The following is an 11,509-nucleotide window of genomic DNA, read 5'->3' as shown; positions in this document are numbered from 1 at the left end:
ATCTCTTGGAAGCTTTTGAAAATAAAAATTTGAAGCAAATTTGTACTACAAATTTCCAGTATAACTAAAACCCTAAATATTAAAAATATTGCCTCTGAATTTTATGGAGCAACAATTATTCCCCAGAACTTTAAACTTCTCTTTAGAGGCATTGGCTAATAGAATACTTTTTACTTAGGAAACAATATATACTGAAAGATTTAAATTTTGTTTATTGTATTGAAGCAGACAATAAAAATATCTTACATATTGTAAAGCTATGTTAGCCATACCTAGCCATATGTTAGGCAAAATTATCTAGTGATTACCAGTTCATTAAAAGCAAAACTCTTCGAATTTAAGTATTATTTTAAACATCTGAATAGCTCTGCAACAAAGCTAAAAAGAAATTCCCTTGAACACAAGGGAAACTTTCTCAGGCACTGTTTGCAAGATAAAAGAAGGTTACAAGCTTTTTGGGGGCTGCCTTGAGCCCTGCATTAACTCAAACGTAAAATATTTTTAATCTGAGCATTTTGGCCTTCCTGTAATAAGGTCCGATTTTAGAGGAACAATTTAAAATAATATGGAACGCTTCAAGAATTTGCGTGTCATCCTTGCGCAGGGGCCATGCTAATCTTCTCTGTATCGTTCCAATTTTAGTATATGTGCTGCCGAAGTGAGCACGTCTCCTTACTTCCTAACACACTTCCTGTAGAAGCCACCCTTTAATGGGTACTTTGAAATTATGGAAGCAGTCTGCAGCACACACATGTATCTCTTTTTGTTCAATATGGCAGTAAGCAACAATAGCTGCTGTCGTTGGTGATCACTAAGATTTAAAATCAAATGTTTGGTGATTAAGCCTACTTCTCTCACTCTTGATTTAAATCCACTTGAAGAGCAGGCACGAGTCACAGAATCAATAATTATTTTATGATAACGCTGAATAACAGACCTGCCACTACAATCAGATTTCCTGAGACCTGCCACACAAGACCTGCAGTCAAACAAGAGACTGAAGGTCATCTTAATGACTTAAGGCCAACATTAAATTGGTGATATGTCAGGATAACCAATGAAGTGTAGACACAGAACATTGTTGGTTTCTATTGTGGCCTCTACAAGACAAGTCCTAGTGTGTTGGGAGCTAACTACAGCAGAAATCGGCTATTATCTCTGCAGCCATCTCAGGCTATTTACTTACAGGTGGTACTTTTCCACCCTGACGAGAGACTTGTTTCCCTAGCATGATGTTTTTGCAAGAAGCCCACCACAGCTGAATATACTCTGATAACATCTTGTTTTTCTCCTACTGGACTTGAGGTTAAGTGTCTCCAGCTGCACTCCCCAGCTTGTGCTTATACACCCATAGTTGCCTTTCAATAAACAAAAATTGAGACTTGAGACTTGATCAGATAAACTGTCTTGTCTCCATTCTTCAAGTCTCTTGCCCCTCCATCCCTAATTTCTCTTTTGTAGAACCCGTTGACTGAACCACGGATTGGGTCACTAGTGAATAACTCATCTGGGTATTTGGAGTGTTCCTACCATACACACGTGGAAGCTAGAGAACAGCTTTGTGGAGTTGGTTCTCTTCTTTTACCTCAGGGATTGAACTCTTAAGTTGCTATACTTGCTTGGCAAACACCATTACCTGCTGAACCATCTCCTAGGCCACTTGTCTTTTTGAATCTTTATCATTCAGATAACTGATTCTTTCTCTTTGAGAAATGAAATTAAGAGAGCAAAGTATATTTTCAGTATTTCTAAAAGGGTAGCCATTCTTACCACACAAAAGTCAGAACCTCAGGAGAGAGAGGGGTGATTATGATTTTAAGGGGACCTATGTACCTACCAGGTACTGTGCAAAGCACTTTACAGTTAAAATTGGAAGCCATATAATAGCCCAACAAGCTATTTAAAAAGGCATCTAGCATTCCTTGTACTCAAATTCAATATTATCATGTTCCTTCCTTAGAATGAGTGTCACCTAACACATTTAATTCAAATGACATTTCCTAAGATGTATCAATAGGATAGACTTTAGCTTGAGTTGGGCCATTTTTTTTTCTTCTTGAAATAATTTGGCACTTTATTTTTTTATTAGATCATCAAGTATGATTTTCTTATGGCTTGTATTAGGGTTCTCTAGTGTCACAGAACTTATGGATAGTCTATGGAGTAAGGGGATTTGTTATGATGACTTACAGTCTGTCGTCCAACTCCCCAACAATGTGCTGGCAAGTAAATGCAAGCAGGCGAAGAAGAGCAAATCTCCCTTCTTCCAATGTCCTTATGTAGATCTCCAGTAGAAGGTGTGGCCCAGATTAAAGGTGTGGACCACCACACCTGGATCTAGGACTTGTTTTGTCCTTGGCTGACCTTGAACTCAGAGATCTCATTGGAGTTGGGCCATTCTTTCCTGAGTGCTTTAATTTGTTCCATGCGTGATGATTGCCTTAGAAGTTGCTGTTATAAGTCAAACTATTTGAAAATATAAGTATATTTGTCACCTGTTCTTATTATTTATATTATTTTAGAAATTAATTTAAAGAATTTTTAGATAAGTTCAAAGTGATGTTTCTTTGGCTAGACTCTCTTTAAATTATATACATACATATATATTATATACATACATGTATACATTAATCTATATTAAAGTATTAAAAAAATAAATAGTGTGAAGAGATTTCTCAATATTTCAAAGTGGAGCTTAACTGTGACCAGACACACAGTAGGCACTGCTAGCTGAAAGTGTAGATAAGTTCAGGAAGGGGTTGGATATGATTTGGTAGATGGTTTATTGTATATGACAGTGAACAATAGCTGTAAAACTGTTCAATAAATCTGTTCATGATAGTCGAAACTGTTGAAAGTCTTGGTCATAGATCTTGAAATTGCAAAGATAGCATGCATTCTTCTTTCCTGAGATGATTTCTTTCATTTTTATTTAAGTAATTGATTTTATTTTGATCATCAATGCCACTATTGATACATTTCATACGCTGTGCCCTGAGAACCTTTAATTCCCCTCACTCATGATCTACTCATAGCCATTATTCTACACAGTTACTCTCATTTTACTCTTTACAAGCAAGTCATCAACACTCTGTAAAACATGGCGGTGTGCTGGGCTCAAAGGCTTGTCTGCCTTTATCTGATCTGATTGCATTCACTAAGATTACTGATCCCCTGTACTCTTGTTGAGGAGACGCACTGGAGACTTCATTCATTCCTTTTACTGGAGACCTCTTTTTTCCTATAGAGTAATTTAAAACAAATATAAAATCAATGTAAGAAAATTAAGTCATCATAATGCAATTTAAGTGGAGTATTTTGTTTGACTTGTAGCGTATTGATGTACAAGGCAATCTATTCATATTCTGGCACTCCTGTGATCCTTGGCAAGCATCATCAGTTTTATTTTATGACAGTGGGGATGAAGATTAGAGGCCAATTAATTTACCTTGAGTTACATGGACTTTTCCTTCACCTGAGTGAGACAGACAGAAACACTTGACTCCTCTGCTGCTTGGATCATCTTTCTTCATGATTTATGTCTACTTGAGAGATCATCTTCCATACAGTGGCTCCAGAGGTTATTCCTAGGTTAATGTCCATCAAGTAACCACGTGTAAGTCATTATTGTAGAGCCTCATGATGTTTTATTAATCATGTTCTACAGTGGTCATGAAGTTTTAAGTGCCAAAATATACTGCCATATGGACCAAGCATACATTGTACAGAATAATTGTGCATAATTCTTTTGGCTAATTTTATTTCTATGTAAGCAGAGCAATCACTGTGCTTGAATAGCCATAGGCAATATGGTGAGAAATGGCTAGGCATGCTGGTGGCATATACCTGTGATCCTAACCCCTGAGAGACATCGATCGACAGCAAGATTGGGAGTTCACAGCCAGCACAGGCTACACGAAGAGACCCTGTCTTAAAACAAAACAAGAAGATTGGTAGCTGTGGTATTTAGTGAGCACTATATGATAGGACAGAGTGGCTTGCACATCATATATTGCATTTAAATTGTGGGAAAATAAATAGGACGGTGGTTTCTATACTTAGAAATTTGGCTTCCCTCCTTCATTGCATTGCTAAACTTCCAGAAATTTAGAAGAGAAAAAAAAATAAAAATAATCTTTTGAGAAGATATCTGTCTTCAATCATATGTTGATTAATATTTTTACTTCAAAGGGGCAAATGCTTATTGAGTCTTTCAAAGTGTTTGTCCCCACCCCAATATTAGCAACATTTTTTTCTTTCTAGTCAGTGAGAAGACTCTTGGCATATTAATTTCTGTATATTCTAAATGACACAATGTCTTAGAAGGCTCTCCAATGACTTATACTGAGTGAAATAGTTTCAAACCTTAGGATACATGATTATTTTGGAATTTAAGTGTAGAAATAGTCATTGTTTGAACATTTGGGACAACTAAGTAGAGTTTTCACTGGGGTTTAGGATAAACTTGTATTTACACAAGAAATAAGTAATTGAGGAATGAATATACTATATTATCTCTACCTTGATGTTTTTTCTCCACCATACTGGAAACTCTTTGCACCAAGACAACATCGAATTCTGTCCCAAGATAAATACTTCTTCCCCAAATAATAGCAACTCCAAGCTAAAGTTCCAAACTAAAAAAATTAAACTACTAGGAGCAAGCCTTGGGTTTCTTTTCCTTGTCCAACTCCAACTGAATTAGATTCTATGTGAGGATGTCAATTTTTTTCAAGGTATAAAATATTTTAGGTAGCTATAAAGCAATAAGGTAGCAAATGAAAAATGAGACCAAAATGAATTTTTATATAAAATGTCTTCCCATCAGTTATGCTAGCTGATAACTTGGAAACAGTATCTCCAGTATTACATGATTTAGTTTCAAGTATGCGTGGCAATAAATTCAACTCTAGCATCATCCTTCAGTCATATAAAATATTGAACAGAGTATCATTTTACATTGATATGTAGTGTACAATGTAGAAAGGAGAATGGCAATCCACGCTAATACTTCCTGACCCAGGGCTCTGACAACGCAGCAGTTTAACTGGTTTATTGGCAGTGTAGATTATTAGAGGTTAGCGTAGCTTACAGAGGATGCAGCTTTGCTTCTTCCATAATAGGTTAACTGAGGTGCTCTCTTGAAAGCCATTGAGCCTTTGTCCACACTGTGCAAAACATTACTATTAGATGGTCTTCTCTAAATATTTACGAGATTTTTGACTTCTTACTTGCAAGAATGTTGGAATTCTAATTAGTATTCCTTAATTATTCACATGAGAAATTCTAGCATGTTTAAGTTCTGTTAAAATAAAGGAGGCACTATAGTAGGGGAAGTATGATCAACCCAGGAAGTGGCACTGGGCTATTTTTCTTCAGTTCTTAGCTGTGTCCTTGGATGACTAATCCCCATTTACATCTTGGGCTATTTGGTTTCTTCAGGATCACTTGCTTTAGGACAAGATGCATCACATTCATTTCCCTCTGTCCTTACAGTATTATAAGTAAAAAATCTCACTGTCTTTCATCTCTTTTTTGTTTGTTTTTGATTTAAGGAACGATCAATCCAATGTATGTATTATTTTGCTTTTCCAGGAAAGTCTATGTATATCAAATATAATTAAACACTTTGCTTTTTGGTTAGTGCAAACACTTTGAAGATAGGGATTCATTTCATGCTTAGGGATATTGTATTTTCTTAGAAACCCCAAATCTTCATATGTTTCTCTGGAATATTTAGCAACTGAAATCTCCTTCATTTAAAGTGTCATGAACAACAGATGGTGCCCCTAAAAAGACTAGTTTCATATTCAAGCTATTTTACAATAAAGCAGTGTCCTTGAAATGTATTATAAGTCAACTTAATACTTACGAATACTAATCAGAAAGCCCATTGCACCGGGTGCAAAAGTGAAAGATAATAAATATTAATTTTTGCATTTCGGTAATTTTACTGTTACATCAGATTTACACAGGCAGGGTTTGGTTGTACTAAGATCATACATTACCTACACAATTTGAAACTGAGCAGATACTTCCTGTGTGAATTCATAAGGTAGATTTGTCTTGGGGTCCTGTGTGACTCTGTCTTTACTCTTGAGTGCATTCTCCGCACCAGCCCTGAAGTGCTCAGCTCTGTATGACCTTTGCTGCATCCAACACAGAGCTTGGATGTTGCTTGTCTGTGGGCTCCTGCCTGAAATGGCTGAATTAAAATATCTTTCCATTTGATCATTTCCATCATATTTGGCCATCTTGTTGGCTATACGAATACAGGACAGCTGTGGCTTCAAATACAGTTAAGTCTGGTATCGAGAAATGTGAGAGAATTTATGTAATTTATACAGATTTGCTGTACTGTTGCTATGCAAACATCTATATATTTTTTTAACATGCTTCTTCTTTCCCAACCTTATGGCATTTTTCCCTCCTCCAGTTTCCATAGTTGTATTATTTCCTTCAGAATCTCTTCTAGGATGCTTGACACTGCTTCTTTCCCTTGGCCTCTAATCTATCTCCTACATGAAAAGAAACAGGAATGGAACAAGAACAAAGAGAAAATCGGAGGTTATCTTGTTGTCTCAACCCCCTCCTTGACTCTGCCCCCTCCTGACACGCCTTTTCTTATGTCATTTTCCTTGTCATTTCCTATTTATCTTCCTTTCTTTTCATCTCCTTTTTTATTTTTTGTGAAAGAAATAAATTTGGTTATAATTTTCATTTCTTTTGTAATTATATACATTTTTATGTTGTTTTAACATTTTAGTGTGTTAAGACACTAGCCATCAAACCCGGCATGTCTTAAATAATAATTTCTAGTCTTTAATTTTAAAAGTTATTTGATCTTAATTGTTTGCTTTACAATTTTTAAAGTAGAAAATATATTACTACTGTTTTACTAATCTATCAATAGATCAATAATCAAAACATATGTATGGGGTAGGCATGCACTGTAATGGCCATTTGATATGCATAGTCCTGTTTGCTTGTTCAAAGTCTCGGTGCATAGCCTTACTTTTTGCTATGTTAAGTGTTCATAAAGGAAAAGTGCATCTCCTTTATTTGTGTGCATGGATGTATCTGTCACAAGTTCATGTGGCAGTCAGGGGACAACTTGGGTGAGTTGGTTACCTTTCTGACCACATGGATCTCCAGGATTAAAACTGGGTCTTAAGGCTTAGTGCCTAATGTCTTTACATGCTGAGAATCTCACCAGACATGTTCATAGTAATTTTCTTGAAAATTAAATGAAGCCATTGTACTGGCTAGTTTTGTGTCAACTTGACACAGCTGGAATTATCACAGAGAAAGGAGCTTCAGTTGAGGAGATGCCTCCATGAGATCCAACTGTAAGGCATTTTCTCAATTAGTGATCAAGGGGGAAAGGCCCCTTGTGGGTGGGACCATCTCTGGGCTGGTAGTCTTGGGTTCTATAAGAGAGCAGGCTGAGCAAGCCAGGGAAGGCAAGCCAGTAAAGAACATCCCTCCATGGCCTCTGCATCAGCTACTGCTTTCTGACCTGCTTGAGTTCCAGTCCTGACTTCCTTTGGTGATGAACAGCAGTATGGAAGTGTAAGCCGAATAAACCCTTTCCTCCCCAACTTGCTTCTTGGTCATGATGTTTGTGCAGGAATAGAAACCCTGACTAAAACACCAATTCATGCATTTACAGCTACATGGCATTTTCTAAATCTGCCTTTGTTACATTTCAAATGATTACTGGCAAAACAAGGAAAATTTATTAGTTCTTTTGATTTATAATTTATTTAGCCTATTTAGTAAATTGTTTAATGAGTGCAACCTAGTTTTAATTGGTTCCCTATTATTTTCTGATTGTTCAGTTATCATTTAGAAATTACACAAAATTTGTATGTGCTTGTTGGGATTCAGTATTTCATTTGTTGCTTCGCTGTCCAATGTTGGGGAACTATTGGTTCAAGACAGAAACGGCCTTATCAGTCATGGTGCAAAGTATATCACAATTAGTTATTCTTAGACTATTCAGATGTTGCCAAGAATCCACAAGCTCAGCTTTCACATTCTTTCCCTTTCTCCAACAAAAGACAACCACAACATGAGGGACTGTATTAAAGGGTCGCAGTATTAGGAAAGTTGCCCGAGAAAGGCAGAGGGTGTAGTGTAGTGGTTCTCAACCTTCCTAATGCTATGTCTTTAGTACAGTTCCTTGGGTTGGGGTGACTCCATGAAATGATTTTTATAACTACTTCATAACTATAATTTTGCTACTGTTATGAATTATAAGGCAATGTAATACCTGATATGCAGTCCCTATGAAAAGGCTATTTACCCCCTAAAAGGATTGCGACCCACAGGTTGAGAACTACTGGTATAGAGCCTTTAGCACGGAGAAATTGGCTCTACAGCAACCCTGAGATTTATCTTTTCAGTAGTGGAGAAAGGAGGCTGGAGATAGGGAGACCTTCCAGAAAAAGTAGGGAAGACCAGCTCCCACCCAAGTGGAAAAGAAGGCAGCACACATATCTTCCCTAGGGGGACTGAGTGTAGTTGGGCAACACTGGGGGAAGAAAATACTGGATAGAAGTGCAGAGTTGAGGACCCATCCTGTGCCATATCAGTAAATATCCCCCTTTAATGTAAAAAACAAAAAATCAAGGAACACACCCTGTACTTAAATTTCTTCTTTCTTTTCTCCTCTTTAGTTCTGGGAGTTCTATAGGTAGATAGGTAGCTACTCTTTCTGAATTACATTTATAAAATTAATTTTTTTCTGAGTCAATTTCCTAAATTATTGTTTCTTTTAATCTGCAGTTCCCCAGTAACTTCTTCCTTTACCCTATCCCTTTTAGAACTGCAGGATAATTTTTAAAATAGGAAAACTCACATTCTGGTTTGTCAGAGTTTTCTTCATATCATAATCATGACCTTCTTTTCTTTCTGTTGTCACTAAAATTCAGACTTAGGAAGTCTGATTAGAATTGGTCAGAACATTTTCACATGCTGGACTTCCTACGCGTATCCCATCAGGCAAATCTGGTCATCACACCTGTGTGGTGCTTTGAAATTCCCAGATTCGTGTAGCTTTTAGGTTGCTTCTACCCCTTCCTGTCTACTTTTGGAATACGGGCCTAGGTGTGAACCCAGGACACACTCAACCATGTCTTGGTTGACCTCAGCCACCCTCGTGGATTTCGCACCTACCTCACATCTACCTCTGAAAGAACCTTGAATGACTGCTGTTTTTTGTGGGAGATGAAAGAAGCATGTCATTTAGGGTGCATTAAATCCAATAGAGTCTAGAGGAGAATGACTGCATCTGTTGTATCTAAGCTGCTGTTCTCACATAAGCTAACTTATAATTCTGTTTCAATTGGAACATGAGCTGTTCTTCATTAGAACATCTATAGCCACAGCTAAAGTAAAGAAAAATGTACACAGTCTTATCTTCCTGTTTCCTGAGTCTCTGCTTGAAATTGTAACCTGTGGCTGGGTCACCTGTCAGCACATCTATCTGTCCTGCTGACATCTAAAACATTAGAAACTATGCCACAAGGAGCACCCACTTCTTTAATAATTTACAGCACACACTGAATAAGTAAAGGAGCAAAATGGAAAATCATTCCAAGCTCTCTTCCCTTGGAACTTTTATTTCTGGAGCACATACATTAGTGAAAAGGATGCTTGTTAAAACTACTGGTTTATAGCCATATAAAGTTAAGTCATTGTTACTGAAGATAAGTGTTTGCGTTTCAACTTTACCCTGGTAGAGTGGCAGAGATGTTGGAGCAAAAATGTTCTAGTTATCATAGGCACAAAGTCAGGAAGAGACCTGATCCTCTTCTAGTAATTTCATACAGCGTTCCCAGAGTTATTTCAATCAGCATTACTTGGCTGGGTGAGCCCTTTTGTTTTGTGGCAGTCAGAATAGCTTCAGTTATTATTTAAGTTCTCTTCTACTCTAATTCAATTTGTCCATAACAGGGTTGATAATTGCCTTTCTCTGAATTGACAGTCAGTCTGTTATGTAATGTGGGCCTCATGGTGTCCGCTGTTTTCTTTGCCTGCACAAACTTAGCAGCATAAATAAATGAGCATAACTGTGCTTCCTGAAGACTTTATTTATAGATAGTAAAATGTCAATTTCTTTAATTTGCACATTATTAATTACCATCTTCCTTCTGACTTTAAAAATGATTTTGAAATGTAAAAATCACGTAGGCTTTCAAGTCACAGTCAAGCTGTGTTTTGGGGACAGTGCAGTTTGCAAAACCAAGTTAAAATGATTATTAACAATGTATGTATGTATGTATGTATGTATGTATGTATGTATGTATGTATTTATTTATTGTACATCCCAATATCAGTCCCCCTCTTCCAGTTCCCCATCACATGCCTTCTTCTCCCATCTTCTCTGAGAAGTGTGAGGTGCCCCTTGGATATCACTCTACCCTGGTATTCAAGTCACTGAAGAAGTAGGCACATTCTCTTCCACTGAGGCCAGATAAGGCTGCCCAGTTAGGGGAACAGGATCTATGGGCAGGCAACAGAGTCATGAATGGCCTCTGCTCCATTTCTTGGGTAACACACATGAAGACCAAGCTGCATATCTGCTACATATGTACAGGGGTAGAGATCTAGGGCCAATTCAGCTCATTCTTTGGTTGGTTCAGTCTCTGAGAACCCCTAAGGGTCCAGGTTAGTTGACTCTGTTTATCTTCTTGTGGAGTCTCTATTCTTTTTGGTTCCCTCAATCCTTCCCCCAACTCTTCCACAGGACTACCAGGCTCTTTTTAATGTTTGGCTGTTGGTCTCTGCATCTGTTTCCATTGGTTGCTATGTAGAACCTCTCATTGAATAGTTATATTAGGATTCTATCTTCAAGTATAACAGAGTATCATTAATAGTGTCAGGGATTGTTTTTTTGCCCATGGCGTGGGTCTCAAGTTGGGCCAATCATTAGTAGGGCATTCCCTCAGTCCCTGCACATCTTGTAGGCAGGATACATTTAGGGTGGAAGGTATTGTGGGTGGGGTTGCTGTCCTTATCGCTTCACTGGGAGTGCTGACTAGCTACAGATGATGGGCACTTCAGGCTCCATATCCCCCACTGTTAGGAATTTTCACTAGAGTCACCGCCATAGACTCCCTGGGGCCTACCCCTCTTCCACCCTAGAGATGCCCCTCAAGGCCAGTTTCCATTTTCTCTCATCTGTTCTCCCTATGCCTGATCCCATGCCCTGTTCCCCTCCCATCCACTCTCCCACCAGGTTCTCTTCATCAGTGTAGCTCTGATACCTGTTTTATATCATCTTCTGAGAAAGATTCTGGGCTGCTTGTTTTTCCATGTTAAGTTGAGAAGTGTTCTTTCGAGGTTTGTAAAGAACTGTGTTGGAATTCTGATGGGCATTGCATTGAATATGTAGATTGCTTTTGATATATGCATTTTCACTATGTTAGTCCTGCTGTCTATGAGCATGGGAGATCTTTCCATCTTTTGATATCTTCTTCAACTTATTTCTTCAGAGACTTGA

General features: G+C 37.7%; 1 non-coding gene across 1 annotated transcript; it reads right to left on the bottom strand.

Moving 5' to 3' along the window:
* Positions 1 to 559: 559 nt before the first annotated feature.
* On the bottom strand, positions 560 to 666 carry LOC115030565 (U6 spliceosomal RNA). The gene has a single exon (XR_003836137.1). It is a non-coding gene; the product is annotated as a U6 spliceosomal RNA (small nuclear RNA).
* Between the last annotated feature and the right edge of the window lie 10,843 nt (positions 667 to 11,509).

This window comes from Mus caroli, unplaced genomic scaffold (assembly GCF_978045245.1).
Source record: "Mus caroli unplaced genomic scaffold, Mus_caroli_1 scaffold_2, whole genome shotgun sequence".
NCBI classification, from domain to species: domain Eukaryota; kingdom Metazoa; phylum Chordata; class Mammalia; order Rodentia; family Muridae; genus Mus; species Mus caroli.
The sequence above is the reverse complement of the archived record's forward strand: the minus strand, read 5'-3'. Positions and strand labels throughout refer to the sequence as shown.